This window comes from Crocodylus siamensis, chromosome 2 (genome assembly GCF_052110815.1).
Source record: "Crocodylus siamensis isolate JL-2025a chromosome 2, ASM5211081v1, whole genome shotgun sequence".
Classification (NCBI taxonomy): domain Eukaryota; kingdom Metazoa; phylum Chordata; order Crocodylia; family Crocodylidae; genus Crocodylus; species Crocodylus siamensis.
In genome coordinates this window covers 102237861-102255451 of record NC_143396.1, presented here as the reverse complement: position 1 = coordinate 102255451, position 17591 = coordinate 102237861, and positions in this window count along the sequence as shown.

Sequence of the window (17591 nt, the reverse complement as noted above, 5' to 3'; positions counted from 1 at the left end):
AGATTTATCAAAAATGGTAGCTTGATCACACATCAAGAATTTTGTCATTTTTTTTAAGTTTTGCAAATGCAGAAACAGATTTTGGGAAGAGAAAGGATTCACAGCAGGTTTTGGAAAGAGAAAAAATTAACTGGAATTTCTTATCATGAGCAATTAGGTGACTAAATTTTGTTTTCCTTATAATAGATGTAAAAACAAGTAAACAAAACTCTTATATCCAAAATACTTTGGATTGTTGAGAGAAAAATTGGTTCAGGTCAATTGAAAAAGCCCACTTTGATAACATTGAAAGATTTCTTTCCAATTTCTATTTTATTTTTCTATTACATTCTAAATGATATAATAATAGAAATGAAATACTTTTCACAATGAACAGCTTCTTCAAAACTTACTGTCTCTGTTTATTTAGATGTTTATATAAAAAAATCAAAACTGACAAGTAAAAAGTGTCAATTTCAGCAAAATGGCATTGTCCAATATTCTATCAGAAACTTTTTGACAAGAGCTAGTCATAGAGTAAAGATCTACTTTATACCCTGGTAAGTCCAGTTAGGCAAAATTTTCAGCGCTTTGGCTCAACAAAATCTAATCCCTCTTTGACAGAGTTGGAGCCCAAAGTATCCACATATCTTTTCCCCAAAATGGTTGATAGATTTTTTGTTTCAGTTGGAAGGGGAGAAAAAGAACTGTGTTCATTTAAAAACTAAGTTTGTTCACTTCTTCCAAAATACTAACAAACCACGGATTAATAGTTTAAACAATTTCCTTTGAGAATGCACAACCAGTTTTTGCCTTCCAGCACAGTTACTAAAGCTCTAGTATTTTTTGCACTGATACAATATTAAAGATTACAAACCCATTTTCCCTCAGTTCTGTAATGTCTGCTCCCAGTCCACTATGCTAAATGTGAGCCTAGAGTGAATGTTGTTCAGTATAACTCAACTTACAATACAATTGCTTGAACATGAAGCTTCAGAATTTAAAACAATCTTTACTATAAAGGAATGAAAGGTCGTCCCTGCATAGCATGAAACCTAGATGTCAATTGTCAATTCTTCTGAGCTATGGGAAGGGTAAATTTTTAATAAGCTACACTATTCCATCCCACCTGGTAAACCTGCTCCCTGGGGTCTATAATGCTGAGCCAAGTCGTATGAAATGCAAGGCTGAGTGTACGGTGGGACCCAAATTGGTCTAGTAATTTACTGTCACTTAATAACCTGAGCTGAGAAACTTGAACCAATATTGATTAAAAACTCTGGATTCCAGCTGGGTTGGGTGCTCTTGGGGTTAACAGAACTTTCAAGCAGGTACAAAAGACACCCACAGCTGAAACTCAGGAATAGAGAAAGAAGACCTTCAAACTCAGATGAATTATACACCAACCCAAGGCTCCAATAACAGCAGACCAGCTCGTACTTTGAGGGATAAATCAAAGCTTTAATCAGGCCTGTCAGTAAAGCAGGTGTTTTGACTGCCTTTATGGTTCATTTTTATGCAAAAGGGTTGTGGGGATACAGAAATCACGGGGGATTGCAAATAAATGGCACTGACAGCACTGATCCGGCCAGGCGAGGGGGCCAAAATTGGCCTGTCTTTTCATATTATGAAATATACCTAATGGCAGCCTCTTTAAGCCCTGGTTACACAATGCACTGTCTGTGAGCCCAGGGTTTTTCTTTTTCTTTCTTTCTTTCCTTCCTATTTTCCCCCTTGATATGCCAGGGGCTCTTTTCTATTCTTTCGTGATAAACTGCCCCAGCAGCCATAGCAGGTTTAGAATGTTAAAGAGCCATAGCTCACACGAGTTGACAAAAGGATTCTGTTTTAAAGGGTTTAAAGGACACTGTAGACACTATCTACAACCCCATTTCAGGGTAACGTCTTTTTCTTGGTTTTCATAGTCTCAACAGCAGCAGCCCCAGGAACATCATAAAAATGTGTCAATGCAAATTTGCCAGGATTGAAAAAAAACAGCACCACTCAAAAAGAGGCTTATGTTAGTGTTAATTTGAAACTGCATTGGTATATTGGGCAGTTCAAACACAAGGAAAGAGCTAGGCTGATTATTAAAATCACTCTCACTTGGTGGGCTAAAAAATTGGCACCCACCGCTTATTGAGATTTATCTATTTTTTCACTAAATTTCTCTCCTAAGTATTAATATAAATTCCAGCTTTAATTGCTTACAATATTTAAATTAAATGGTTTAAAATACTGGTATTTGAATCACTGTAACATCCTGAATTTTTAAAATTGTCTTTTGACAAATGTCCTAATAGAATGTGCTTTTCCAAAAGAGAAAAATGAGCGCCTTTTTTCGTGGTACTAATATAACTCAATACTTTTTACAGTGTGTTCTATATCATAATTTGAAATATTACTGCAGGACATTCCTAGTAAATTTCATTTATCATTCACAAACCATAAAGCAGGCAAATAAAAAAAGTTCTGTAACTACTCGAGTTTCAAGATATTGAGTTACTCATGTCTTGTAGCTCACTATTCACGGGTGACAGGTTTCCCCAGTCTTATTAAGGAATTGATTATTTTTCCTTTTATTTAATTAAAATATAAAAAATAATGCCCAGCTGGCATTTTCCTACAGACGACAGCCTTGGGACCATTTTATTTAAATTTTTAATGAACTACTTGTAGTATAAAAGACAGATACAATACACTAGAGGACAATTGTGATTCTCTGTAATGCTGCATCTAGACAGAAAACTTTGCATCAAAGTTAGAAAAAACATGGAAGCATTTAACTGCTTAATTGCACAGGAAATGAGATCAAGTTGCCTCTTTGTGGTTGTTGCTCTTGAGCTCTGATTCTTCAAATACTTAATTACATCTGTGTCTTGCCACATACTAGCACTGTCTTAAAGACTGCCCAGTATACTTGTGAGCACAAATCTACTTTTGGGAGTAAGTGTTATAGTATATAGGTCCCTGTGAGTAATTTAGGCCCTGCTTCTCTAAATGTTTACACAGATGCTTAACTTTACTCACCTGAGTAATTCCATTTAAATCAATGGAATTATTTATATGAGTAAATTAAGCATCTAGATATTGATTGAAATTATATATATGCATGATGCTCAGAGATCTCCGGGGTAGTTGTCCTTACACTAAACTCAGTTGCACTAGGATTCCTCAGATCAGTCAAGTTACTCACGTACTACACAGATAGCATTAAGCCCACAGGCCCAAATGTCTTTAAGCGTTCTGTTGAAAGAAGGATCTAATTTACATACTGCTAAGCATATGTATAAGGATAAGTGGATGAGAAGGGCACAAGCTCTCAGAGCTTCCTAAAGATGGTATGGGAGTCATGCCAGAATGGAGTAGAAGCATCTCACTCTTCCATCCCTTCCTCCCCCTTAGCTCCAGGTCTGCCAGCAACAGCAGTGGTGCCAGAGAAGTACACGTCAGTAAAGCTGTTGGAGGGTAATACTGAGTTGGCAGCAGAGGTGTAACTACCCAGTTACACCTCTGCTGCTAACCTATCGTTGCCAAATTTCTGATAAACTATTTAATACATTATGAATCCAGCATTTGTTAGCTTGTTGGAGATATTAGACACAATGCAATAACATTTACTTGTAAGTGTATTCCTTATATTTGGAACTATTTTCTGATTAAATGAATATAAGTCTGCCTAAACAATTGCATGATTTTTTAACCTGTATCTCAGTGTGGGAAGAAATTGAAAGCATGACATTTTCAGAAAAAACAAAAGCAACAATTTTTTGCATTTTTTTCTGACCAGCTCTTTAGCCACTTTTACTAGTGTAGGCAATGACTTAAAGTGATCATTACAGTTATAGGGCACAGGCTACATGTGCAAATTAAAACTGGATTAAAACCAGCTTTAAAGTTATTACACATTTTCCAACAATAATGTTATAGATGATTGGACCTTTTTAAGGCACCATAGTTAATTTGCACATGTAGATATTCCAAATTAATTGCACATTTATCCAGGTAATTCCATAGTATATGTAATGTGTAGAGGGGTCCTTAAGTATTCCCCCTGAAATCAACACCTTATTTTATATGAGTTAGGACTCAAGACTTAACTCCTATTTGAAGCCATCAGAATTGTTAAAACATGTTGCATAGAATAGGCACATTCATAAATAGTGATGAAAAAATACCATGGACTAGTAGTTAAAGTCAAGCACTTCTACTGGCTGCTTGCTGTTCCCTTAATAACTTGGTAAATAACCACCTTTCTCTCTGTGGTACAGTGGCACATTCATGGTTATTTGGTGTGTGTGAAATGAGACCCTTGGGTTTGTCAGATGAAAAAAAATCCCCAATTTTCAGATTAAAAAAGTAACTCAAAATCCACATTTTCCCATGATATATATATATATACATATATATATATTAGGGGGTGTGCAAAACATGCCATATTTGATTTGGATTTAGCCTGAATCGGGGACAGTGGTTCGATTAATTGATTAGGATCACTGCCCCGATTTGATTCAGCTGAATCTGAATCTGAAGATTCCATGCTTATTTGGAAAAGCAGCAATTCAGCCATATGCACAGCTTTAAATGTTTTTTCTACATACCTCAAGGTACCAGGCGTGGCTCATAAATACTGCGATGCTGGGGCAGATGGAGCATCCCATAGGAGCACATATGCTTGGTGACAAACCCCAAAATGGACCAGAAGTACTTCTGTTCCACTTTCGAGTCTGCCGGGGAGCACATGGGGCCCTTCCCTGTGTTTCTCCATCTTGGCAATCAGATGTGGGGGGACCCTGGGTGTCCCCCCATACCCAGGAGGCACCAGCCACCAAGACAGGAGGGCACAGGGGGGCTCCCAACACACTCCCTGATGGACCCAAAAGTGGACCAGAAGTGCTTCTGAATTCAAAATTCAAGACAACCCTCCAATAATTTAATAATTTGATACTATACCTAGAAAATTGTAATGCATTTATAATTTTACCATATATACAATCTCATTTTTGGGGTGCCATCTTTAATTCAGGGTTGTCTTAGAGTCAAGTAAACATGGTAATCAGACTGGCTACTCTCAGTAACAGAATTCTGGTTACAAGGACTATTTTGATGTAGCGTGGCAATATCTGTGAAAATAGCCATCCAAATATTAGATAGTGATTGTTGGTTTCTTCTCAATTGTATAAATTTCATGCATTACCCAACTAATAGCAATAAATATGCAATTTGCATCAGACCTAGGTATCTCTCTTCTCATAATACAAGTTGGTCTTATATTCTCTTTGTTGTTTCATCTCTTTTTTTGTACTGAATCTTCTGATGAATTCTGAAAACTCTATTAGCATCCAGCTTCTTATGATTTAGTCATAAATAATTAAACTAGTGTTTGGCCATTTCCAGGTGAATATTTTTGGAATGTTTTACTAAGATGAGATTTAATACTATGAGAATTATAGTTCCTGTATAACTGCATTTCTGTGCCACCTCAACAGCTTACGATTTCAATTTTGTGTTTTATGACTCTCAGAGCGTTTCCTCTTTTCTTTCCAAACGGTAAATCAAGATCTAAAATGTATCCATTGTGTACAAGAAAAATGAGAACACTCTGATAATTCATAAGTATTTTAAAAAATGGTGGAACATGTGGATGATTAAACCACTTCTTCTACTTTCCTATTCATAGATTCATAGATTCATAGATGCTAGGGTCGGAAGGGACCTCAATAGATCATCGAGCCCGACCCCCTGCATAAGCAGGAAAGAGTGCTGGGCCTACATTACCCCAGCTAGATACACATCTAGCCTTCGCTTGAAGACCCCCAGGGTAGGGGAGAGCACCACCTCCCTTGGGAGCCCGTTCCAGACCTTGGCTACTCGAACTGTGAAGAAGTTCCTCCTAATATCCAATCTAAATCTGCTCTCTTCTAGCTTGTGGCCATTATTTCTTGTAACCCCCGGGGGGGCCTTGGTGAATAAATACTCACCAATTCCCTTCTGTGCCTCCCGATGAACTTATAGGCAGCCACCAGGTCGCCTCTCAACCTTCTCTTGCGGAGGCTGAAAAGGTCCAGTTTCTCTAGTCTCTCCTCGTAGGGCTTGGCCTGCAGGCCCTTCTCTGGACCCTCTCCAGATTATCCGCATCCTTCGTGAAGTGCGACGCCCAGAATTGCATGCAGTACTCCAGCTGCGGTCTGACCAGTGCCCGATAGAGGGGAAGTATCACCTCCTTGGACCTATTTGTCATGCATCTGCTGATGCACGATAAAGTGCCATTGGCTTTTCTGATGGTTTCGTCACACTGCCGACTCATGTTCATCTTGGAGTCCACTAGGACTCCAAGATCCCTTTCCACTTCCATGCCACCCAGCAGGTCATTTCCTAGGCTGTAGGTGTGCTGGACATTTTTCCTCCCTAGATGCAGCACTTTGCATTTCTCCTTGTTGAACTGCATTCTGTTGTTTTCTGCCCACTTGTCTAACCTGTCCAGGTCTGCTTGCAGCTGCTCCCTGCCCTCCGGCGTGTCCACTTCGCCCCATAGCTTAGTGTCATCTGCAAACTCGGACAGAGTACATTTCAATCCCTCATCCAAGTCGCTGATGAAGACATTAAAGAGTATCGGTCCAAGGACCGAGCCCTGCGGGACCCCACTGCCCACACCCTTCCAGGTCGAAACCGACCCATCCACCACAACTCTCTGGGTGCGACCCTCCAGCCAATTCTCCACCCACCGGACTGTGCAGTCATCCAAGTCACAGCCCCTTAACTTGTTCACCAGTATGGGGTGGGATACCGTATCAAAGGCCTTCCTGAAGTCCAAGTATACGACATCCACCCCTCCTCCTGCGTCGAGGCGTTTTGTAACCTGGTCATAAAAAAAGACTAGATTGGTCAGGCACGATCTGCCTGCCACGAACCCATGCTGGTTTCCCCTCAGCATAACTTGCCCTGCCGGGCTCTCACAAATGTGAGCCTTGATAATTTTTTCAAAGACTTTGCCAAGGATGGAGGTGAGACTAACTGGCCTATAGTTGCCCGGGTCCTCCTTCCTTCCCTTCTTGAAAATGGGAACCACATTGGCCCTTTTCCAGTCCTCCGGGAGTTGACCCGTGCGCCACGAGCGTTCAAATATTCCCGCCAGTGGCTCTGCAATGATGTCGGCCAGTGCCTTCAGTACCCTTGGATGGAGCTCATCCGGGCCTGCCGACTTAAAGGCATCCAGTTCTTCCAAGTGACCCTGCACCTCCTCAGGGTCCACGCATGGAAGTCTGGTGCCTTGCTGCTGCCTCCCTACACTCCCAGTGAGAGACTTGTCATGCCTCTCGCTTAGGAACACTGAGGCGAAGAACTCGTTGAGGAGTTCAGCCTTGTCCCCTCTGTCCGTCACCAATTGTTTCTGCCCATTTAGCAGAGGTTCTATTCCTCCCTGGGCCTTCCTTTTACTCCCTATATATCTAAAAAACAATTTCTTATTGTCTTTTACTTGGGTTGCCATCCTCAGCTCCATGGTAGCTTTGGCCTGTCTAACTGCCTCCCTACAAGCACGAGCAGAAGAGGTATATTCCTCTTTGGTGATCTCTCCCTGTTTCCACTTTTTATGTGCTCCCCTTTTGGCCCTTAGTCTGCCCTGGATTTCTCTGGTCAGCCAGGGAAGCCTCCTGGCCCCTTTCCCTCTTTTACCTCTCACGGGGATCGTCTCGCTTTGTGCTCGAAGGATAGTTTCCTTAAGGCACAGCCACCCTTCTTGGGCTCCCATCATTTCAAAACTACTACTCTGTAGTGCGTCCTTCACTAATCGCCTGAGTTCACTGAAATCAGCTTTCCTAAAGTCCAGCACGTTCACCCTACTAGTTACCTTACCCACTCGACGCCTTATGTTGAATTCTCTGAATCTTTATTATCCAAATCCTTATTCTTCTATCTGCATTAGGTGTCTTTCCTTATTGGTTATAACAAGAGCTAAAGAAGAAAAAAATGTAAGATGACAAGGTTTATTATAATTTTCCCACTAGTTCTGGTCTTCCTATAAAATAGCCTTTTTATAGAAGCTACTCACACTATTTAATGGCCTTTTCACTTTTTATTCCTTCAAATTCACAAATCCAGATGGAAGGAAAAGAGCCCCATTTATCTGAACTAGTCTGAAATGTGGCACCTGTGATAAATAGGTCTGAATTGGCCCTAGATGGGGTTGCACAGGAAACAGAGTGTAAACCCATGGAGGCCAGTGGATTCCATTAGCTCTTTCTGAGCTAAGCATAGCTAATAGAGACAAAAGAAAATTAATCCACCCCCTTTGTTTAGTATGACAGAGGTAACTAATGGGGTCCCTACCCCATTACTAGGGAGTCTTGGTGGCTTAGGGTTTGCTCTCTTCCCCCTGCTACCTTCCCCCTCCACCTTTCTTCTCATTTTCACTTCCATTTCTCTCCTTTTACAAACATGCACTTTTTCCCTTTACCTTACCATGTGGTCTGAGTTGGTGCATATCTGTGTGCTGCTACATTTTGTACACAGGCTGAGGATGTGAAACAAGATGGCCACTGAGTCCAGGTGACCTGATGACCCAGGACACAGATGTGAAGGGGAGCCTGATGCATAAAACCAAGCTTTAGGCCAAAAGGGAAAGTCTGCCTGGAGGAGTTGCTGAGGATATAACCTGCCTTGGGAGGCATGAGGACAGAAGCATAGGCTGTGGTAGGGGGAACTTAGAAGGAAGCCTGAATAAAGAGAGCCTGCAGACTTGCATGGAGAGCAAGTTAAGTACTCTGTGCACTTTTCTGTTTTGTTTTCTATGTGGAGTGTGCCACACAGGGGTGAGGTGAACCCCTGCAAGCTGGGAAATCCCAGCTGCTTGCCCCAGCCACAGGGCTGCACTTTCCCTTTCTGCTCTGACTGGGGTATTCTTAGCTACCTGACCCTTCCACCCCCAGATGACAACCCCCTTGCAGATCCATCAGTACCCCCAGTCCTGCCAACCCTCCCCACCGGACCTGCCACCCCCCTCTGCAGATCCACTAGACCCACCCCAATCCTGCCCCTCCCCACCCCAAATTACTTAGATCAGATTCCTAGAGCTGGTCCCAGCACTGGCTGATGTATGCACACACCAAACCTGATCTATAATTATAGACTGGTTATTGTGAACATGTGCACATACCCATGGAGGCCCTAGTGCATAGAAATGTATACAGAAACCAAACAGAGGCTCTAGTAACAGTATGAACAGTAACAGCATGAACAGGCCTTGCTGACCAGATGTGCTGGGAAAGTTAGGTTGGCACCTTAGGGTTTAAGGCTGAATTAATTCAGTCTTCACAGGTTAGTCTGCTGCATAGATAGAACCAATAAGCAAGTGAACAGACATTCACTTCTGATTCCAGAAATACAGCCATATGCCTGCAGTGGCCCAGGCCAGAAGCTGAGAGATGCTAGAGCATGGCTCCCTGCTCACCTAGTGCAGACAGCTTGGGCCAAGACTAGTCTACCCACCCTGCAAGGCAGGCGGGGAGGGGTTTACAGGGGAGGGAGAAAAACATCTTGGGATGCTGGGGAATTATGAGTTAACTTGAATCTGCAGGGGATTTGGGATGGAAGTTCAATAAACCATTTTAACCTAAATCAGTTAAGTCTGATGCTACATGCATCTAGGTTTATCTTAAACCACTTTTGGCCATTTTGAACTGCACTGAACTTATGTTGTGTTGCAGGTTTGAACCTGATTCCAATCACTTATATTGGTTTATGTGTAATTTCTCTCCATAGCCTAGAAGGCCAAGGCACAGAGAAGTGACTGAAAAGATTGGTACAGGACCCCAAAACAGGTTCCTCTGTCTGGTAGGAGGTCTCAATATCTTGTGTGAGTTGAATGTTAATGATATCATCTAAAGATGTTTAGTGATTGCTGATGACTATGCTGTGTATACTATAATGTAAAGTTATTTTCACTGGTCTGGGAACCCTGAATAATTTTTACTGAGCTAGGGGGTATATTTATTATGGTACAATGTACACAACTAACCTGTGAACCAAATGGTCATGGATGCTAGTGCCAAAGCTTATTTGTAGACATTAAAAACCTGACTGAGCTTTTGTTACTAGGAACCACAGTCTGTAGACCCTTTATTATAACAATAAACTCATTGGGAGTAGTAAAATAGGATCACATATGCCATCCTGACAGAGCTCTTACTGGACCACCTCATACTGAAGGATCCTGATATGACCGGTAATATTCAACTCCCAACAGTATATGACAGGCTGTGATGCTGGGATTGGGAAGATTTGATTTCTTCCTCAGACTGGAAGGATTAAAATTTTGGATGAAATCTATCATCTCCCAGGAGAGGTCACTGACCAGCAAGTGGAGCCTGTTTGAGGATGCAACAAACAACCTGCTGTTGAAGCTGTGCAACGGGGCAGAAAAGAATTCAAGATTTGTTGGATGAACTAGAGGGAGAGAGCTAGCGGGATCATGGTTATGCAGCCTCGCAGGGTATTCAGCTGAAAGGGAAGAATCCTGGTTTCCAGTCACTGCTCTAGGAGTGTTTGTGTTAAACACATTAAAAAGGAATTGGGTCTGAAGGTAGTCTCAGAGAAAGACTAGATTTTAGACATATGTCTGTCATTTCCTGCTGGCTAGTTTAGATGGCTCCTGAATCAGTTTGGTAGATATGAGCCCATTCTGAGGCACCTACTATTCATATATATTGTATTGTAAGCTGATGCCTTTCCCTCAGATTCCTGGATTTCACTCTGGGGCACTAGTTGCTTACCTCTTTACTGGATCTAGCCTGAAATAACTTGTCCAAGTTCATACAAGAAGTCTTTGGTAGGGACATTGGCAAGGATGTTGTCAGAAGTTGTAGCCTATCCACTGGGTCATCTTTGCTTTCTAAAGGATCACTGATCAAAGACAAATTTTTTTGAAAGCCAGGTTATATTCACTAGCCCAGATCCTGTAGCTGATGTAAATCTGCTTTGCTTTTTTTACTTCAAAGGACATTTATGATTTATACAGCTAAGAATCTGATCAAAAACTGATGGAGCTCATAGACTTTAGTAACTGGATGGTAATAATTGTAAAAACATTTGTTTTCCAGAGCCTATGGCTAAACTGAAGAGGTCAAGAAAAGGGTTGAAACTCTATGCATAAATGATACATATATGTATTTGCTTCCCATTCCTCCCCCCCACACACATACACACCAACGTTACATTTCAAAACGTCAGACTGACTGCTTTACGTTTTTTTTAAATGTTTTTATCCATCACTTGAGACCCTGTGTATCTAACAGGATTCAGGGTTCAGATCTTTTATACAGCCTGAATAGTTCACATTTTTTGTACTTTATATGTCAGCCCCTTCATACTGTCCAAATGTGCACAGCACATTTTATTTACTATGATTGTGTGACTCCAGATGCTTGAGACCATGCATTTTAAAATGGAATCCTGGCAAACAGTCTCAACAAAGAGAGGAGGAGGACTGTAACTAAAAGAGTCTATGCTTTAAAGAAAAAAAACTAAACAAAACAGATGGTTTCTAATCAGTTTGCCAAGGAATGGTAGAGGGGAGTAGGGTGGGGAGGAAATAGCAACAACAACAAAGAAAAAAAAGACCAAACTTGGTTCATTTCTTGCGGTTGTAATTCTGCTTTCAGTTGGATAATTTAAAAAAGGCTCAGAAAATTACCAAGTCCGGAATTGCTACCCCACATGACCTGGCTTTGGTGCTGGTGGTTTAAAGGAATTTGACTTCAAAAACAGAAAGAATGACTACAGAGTAGAAAGAAGGAAAATGGCATTTAGTTTTAGAGTCTGCTATTTTTAGCTAGCTTCTAGCTCTCTAAGAGACTTTTTTTCTCCTCCCATTAAACTTCAATCTAGCTTGTACAGTTTTCTGACAACAGGATCAAAAGTGCTCACATACTAACACATACACAAGTGTTAGTACTATATTTGCAAAATTTACAAATTACTATCAAGTGTTCTGAGCATTGGCACTTTGTTTTCTCCACATTCTCCAAGTAAACTAATCTCTCATCTGGCCCATCCAATTGTTGTGTCTTTTAAAAATGCTGCTCCATGAGTCAATGGTAAAGGAAGGTTCTTTAGACAGCAAGTAAAGGGCTGGCTGGAAGAGGGGTGTTCTTCAAGTTACAGAATAGGTATTTTTCATGCCTCTGTCAGCGTTTTATGGATATTCTTCTTTCTTTCTTTAGTCTCTGCTTATCCACATTAGGGCTGATCTCCCTCTAGCTAAAACAGTTTGGGTGTGGTTACTTTTGGATTCAGCTAGGGGGGATGTGATGGAGTAGCATGAGATGTACTTTCTGTTGCTTTCTCCCTCTGCTAGTACAAAAAATAGACTGGCCAATCTAAGAAGAGTTATTTTCTTTCTCTCATTTTCATGTCATTACAGTATGCCTCTGCAAACCTCTCTACTAGACCATGAATACAGAGATCAAATAGCACGTTTGGATTTCCAAATTGCTCTGTTTTTAAATTACGTTACTTTGGCTTTCCTACATTATAATTATCAACTTGATTTGTGTAATGATTTCACAATTACAAAACTAGCTGGAATTTCTGGAATTCTAAAATTAGCTTTATTGACATTCCACTACATTTTTTAAATGTATTTTTGCAGGCATCTCTGTATTGCTCATCATGGTAAGAACTAAGGACCTCATAGTCTTCAGATTTAAAAAAAATATACTGCTCCCAGTGAGAAGATGGTACTGGTTTAATGCAGTGCAAAAAAAGAATGCAACAACAGTTGTGAGGAAAGGTAAGAGGTATATTACATTGTAAGCACTGTGGCATATTAGAATAGCTGATAAAAAGTGCACTGGGAATTAGGAAAAGAAATGAGAGCCGAAGACTCAATAAAAGAGTGCTATATGCAGCTATTCATGTTTAGGTCAGTAGTGCGAATATTGCTCAAAATCATTACTGATTCTTGAAAGTCATTAGTCTCTAGTTGGCTGGTATGAAAATAGCTAAGCCCTTATTTCAAACTTAAAGATCTGAATCTGAGTTGATCCTTAGCCCCAAAACATCCATTTTAGCCACCTAACTTGATTGAGCCCTGATATTCTGATTATCATCTCTCAGCAATTTATTTCTGTGAAGAATTCATTCCTTAAACTAAATACTATGCTCTGGTACCAGGATGAAAGTTGCCATGACTTCATTGTTCTCTTCCTCTTCATTTGTTGTCATCTGTTTCCAGGGACCTTTTATAATGACCTGAGATGTTTGTCAAATGTCATCCCTGTTTGCTTCAGGGATGCATTTGGTAGTCCTGCCCTGAGTCATGTGCAGTTTTTAACTGTAATATTTTGTAGGTGAACTGTCAGTGCAGCTTCAGTGCTTTAGACACTATTTTCTTTGAAGTCTTCACCAAGAATTTCCTTGAAGTCCTTGCTCAAGATCTCTGCACATACGCTTTCATTATTATAGATGGTACATGTTGTTCTTGTATACCAACTTGCCTAAATTATGGATAGCTGCTAATATATCTATATCCATTAGCTGGTCATAGTCTCATATCCTGTCTCTCTTCTCAACTGAGAGATGATATTAATATCAATTATAGATGAGCCTGAACCAAAATGAGTTTTGGGACAGTTTGATTTTTTTGGGGGTTTGAATCCAGATTTTGCAACTCAAGTAAATAGCCGTGATAGGCCATCCTTTACTGAGCCAAGAACTATTACATTATTAAGATATAACTGAATATTTAAAAATTGAAATATGCTGGTCTTGTATTATTAAACTGGCAACTATGCAATACATATTAGGAGGAAATGCCTTCCCAGATTCCAGAGGCAAACTATGTAAAAGCCACTCCCCTGTATTTTCATGTGATATCTCCAACTTCAATATTGAACATTAGATGTGAATCATTTATTTACATTCTCCTCACTCAATTTTATCTGTTTAACTAGCTAAATTGACCCTTGCATTGGTATCTGTACCAATGCAAACTACTGCATTATCATCAAAGGGTATACATTTTGACAAAATATTCATATCTTGGCTATGGGATGGAGTTTACGGTGATTTCATTTTGTATGAAACATAGGACAAGGAACTCCAGACTTGGCCTAATTTTTAGAACAGAGAATTAAACAGGTCTTGCATATATCACATACATATTGGATAGTCTTAATCTTGTTCTTTCTCTGACCAATGAATATTTAATATTTTATACCATCTGGGACAGCATCAAGAGGAGAGAGCAAGTTTAATATTCATCCTATATCTTGACAGTTAGAGCTTTTTTCTAGGATGTAAGAGAGACAAGTTCAGGTCTCTGTTCGAAATTGGGCTGAGTAGAACTGGGTCTACTCTGGGTCTCCTATATCCAGACAGTACCCTAACCCTCAGAAAACTGGCCTTTTTTGGATCATATACACCTCAAGAAAGGCCTCAAACTTGGATCTGTAGCATGTTGTTGGACTCCTGGCTGTTGCAGCACAGCCAACCGGCAGCTGTAGCAATGGCTATTTTAGACCCTTGACCTCCCAACATGGTGTTCATCTCTGCTGCCTTCATTGCCCCCTGTGTTACGGTGTGTAAGGATAAAGCTGAGTGAGGCTTTTGCCTCACATCACGATTAGCTGGGCTAGCTGAACCTAAATGAGGGCCAGCTGAGCCCTGGTCCTTTCCTGTTGATGGGTCTGCTTTTGAGGAAATCCTCTAGCACCTAAACCTTGCTGCACAACTTACTGGTCTTCAGACCCAGAGCACTTCCTCTTCTGGTAACTCCACTGCTTTCTGCCCCAGTATCCCTGATTGTGCATCCAACCCCTTGGAGTTTGGACTTGGCTTGATCTCAACTTGTTTTCTGATCTATGATTCTAGTTGGTAGTTGGTTTCTTACTCTCAGCTTCTGACCCTCATCCCTGGTTCCAGTCCTGCCTCTACCCACTAGGCTGGACATCCCAGTGTGCCATAACAGGGTATGTGTAAACATACAAATGAACCCAAATAAGTTTAGCAGTTTACTTTTATCAGTTGGAAACCATACTGGTAGAACATTGTACAAGATTCAAAGGGGCCTGGGAATGGACACTGGGTACCCTAGTTCTACTGGGAGAAGGGGAGGGTCTGTTGTCTTTAGTCCCGGTGTAGGCAGGGCCCACCGGGACAGAGTGGGATATGGGTGGGGACAGATCCAAGTCCAAACAAGCAGAACATGGATCTGCTGGACCCACCTGCTCCCATGCCCAAACTACATGTACCCTTTCTCTGCTGGGACTGAAGACCTCAGACCTGCCGCACTCCACACATACATATGTATGGTCTGGGTTCTTCAGTCCCAGCAAGGGCCAGTCAGTATCTGGGGAGAGGGAGGAGCAGGGGGGTCTAAAAACAATGGGGCAGGAGCAGGTCAGGGGCCAGTTCTAGTGGGTCATTGCCCCTGTCTGCTCAGGGTACCAGGGCTAACAGCTGCCCAGCCCTGGGGATTTCCCTGACCCTCCATTGTCAGAGGTCTTCTGTGTCTTGCGTTACAGCCCAAGTCACATACTGTCTCCCTGGAAGTAGTGGGTAGAGAAAGGTACTCTGCAATGCTCAAAAACAGTGCAGGGCCATCTATCGGTGAGGTAAGAAACTCAGAGAATTCTGTCTTGTTCAACAAGTTCGAAGTTTTGACTAAACCCACCATTTTTGGTCTGATAGAAAGTCTTTGAACATTTCTACACTTAGGGTTTTTATTAGTGGAACTACAATTCCACCACTAGAAATGCAATGCTTATATGTACCCTTAGTTATGCTATTGCTTGAGTTCATTGCTCTTTAGAATTTAAACAAATGCTAAACAATGAAAATTTTCATGAACCATTATTGTTGTTTTCCAGCAAGCCCTTGTGCAAACTCCACCATAAATACAATTAACATGAGTGCAGCTTATCTTGGTTTGAATGTAGGCTAGGATCAGTTTAACAATCCACTGAGGATTTGCATCACTACAACTGCAATGGTTCACCTCCGTTTATGGACTAAATCCCTCATTGTGACCAATGCCGTATGTTTAGGAAGTCTGACCTTTGCAAAGGAGGTTTGATTTTAGGATTTAGAGCAAGTATTATGTGTGCATCAATGCAGGAGACCCGCAGTCTGAATTGGATTCTAATTCTTGTTTCATTTATTATTTCTTTTGACCCTGAGCACTTGACCATGCTGTGTCTTGAATTTCCCCGTTTGTAAAATCAAAATTATGAGTCTTGCTCACCTCCTAGGCTTAGAGCTTGTAAAAACATTTTGAAATTCAGAACTGAAAGGCATTGAAGGATATTGTTTGGTACATTTCAAGTTTACACAGCTTTCTTAATGTCTTCTGTATTGCTTGTGAAGTCAGTGCTTTTCATATGGGCTATGGTTCAAGTCATTAAAATCCTTGTATATTTCTTTTCCAAAGGGTTTACAAGGACCTTATTTATTTTACTATGACAGTCAGTCATGGCAATCTAAGCACCTGCCATACTTTCCTACATGCTTGGCTATGGTTGATTACAGGTGTCTCTTTGTAAAGGAGCTTTTCTCCATACTCTATTTTTTAATCACTTGACATACTTTTTTCCACTCATTTGAATATTTAGTAGTTCTTAAGGAAGCTGTTTTTAATGTAAACTACATGTAATAATCATTATTTGGGTTCTATATTGGAATATGATGAGAACATATCAAGTGATCATCAGAGCAATAATGCTCATTTTACTACAACCTTTGAAAAATGCTTTCATACCCAGCCAAGATCTGTTTGTCCCTAAGCCAACTCATTTCCCCCTTGAGCTTAATCTGTACGGTTTCATTTTTTGGTACTTGACCTACTTCGTAGAAGTGTCCTCAAATGGAACTAAATTAAGTACGAACAAACCAAAGCCTGAATCTATGAGAAATCATTTAAAATTATTTAGAAAATAACAGTCTCCTTAGAGACACCTTGAACCATCCCATTTGCTAATTTGCAGGTTGTGTTATACTTTACATTTAATCCCAGCAATATCATGGTATATCATAGTCTAAATTATATGTGTCCCTTAGATAAAGCAATACATATATTTGTCATATAATGAGGCAGAAGGAGTCAAACATGCCGTGAATGTTAGCTGAGATGCTTGGGGTGCACCGCCTCATAGGAGCACCAAAAACTATGAGCTACTCAAAAAAGCAAGTTTTTCAGTGAAAATTGCCTTACATCCTTAACTATGAAAAGACTGGTTTCTCCATAATGTGTGCACCCAGTATTTAGAACACAGTAAAAGGTACACTCTTGTTTCTACTGTAGCTGCTCTCTACAGTGGTTTAAATCTGCTGGAAATAAATGAAAATACCTACTTTTGCACCAAGGCTAGGCTAAATACTCAATCAAGTAATCAAAACAGTCTAAACCTCTCCTTTCTTAAATATGCAGCATCCTTCTCTTGCTGGAGATATACCCACCACCATCCTTCTGTATTCCAGTGTTTGACAAGGTATGTAGATGATCTCCTCCCTCAATTCTAACAAGCTTTATCAGATACAAGAGGCCCAACTCCTTCAAATTCATATCTACTATTCAATGGATGCATCAGCATGTGCAATTAATTCTCAGCAATAAACTC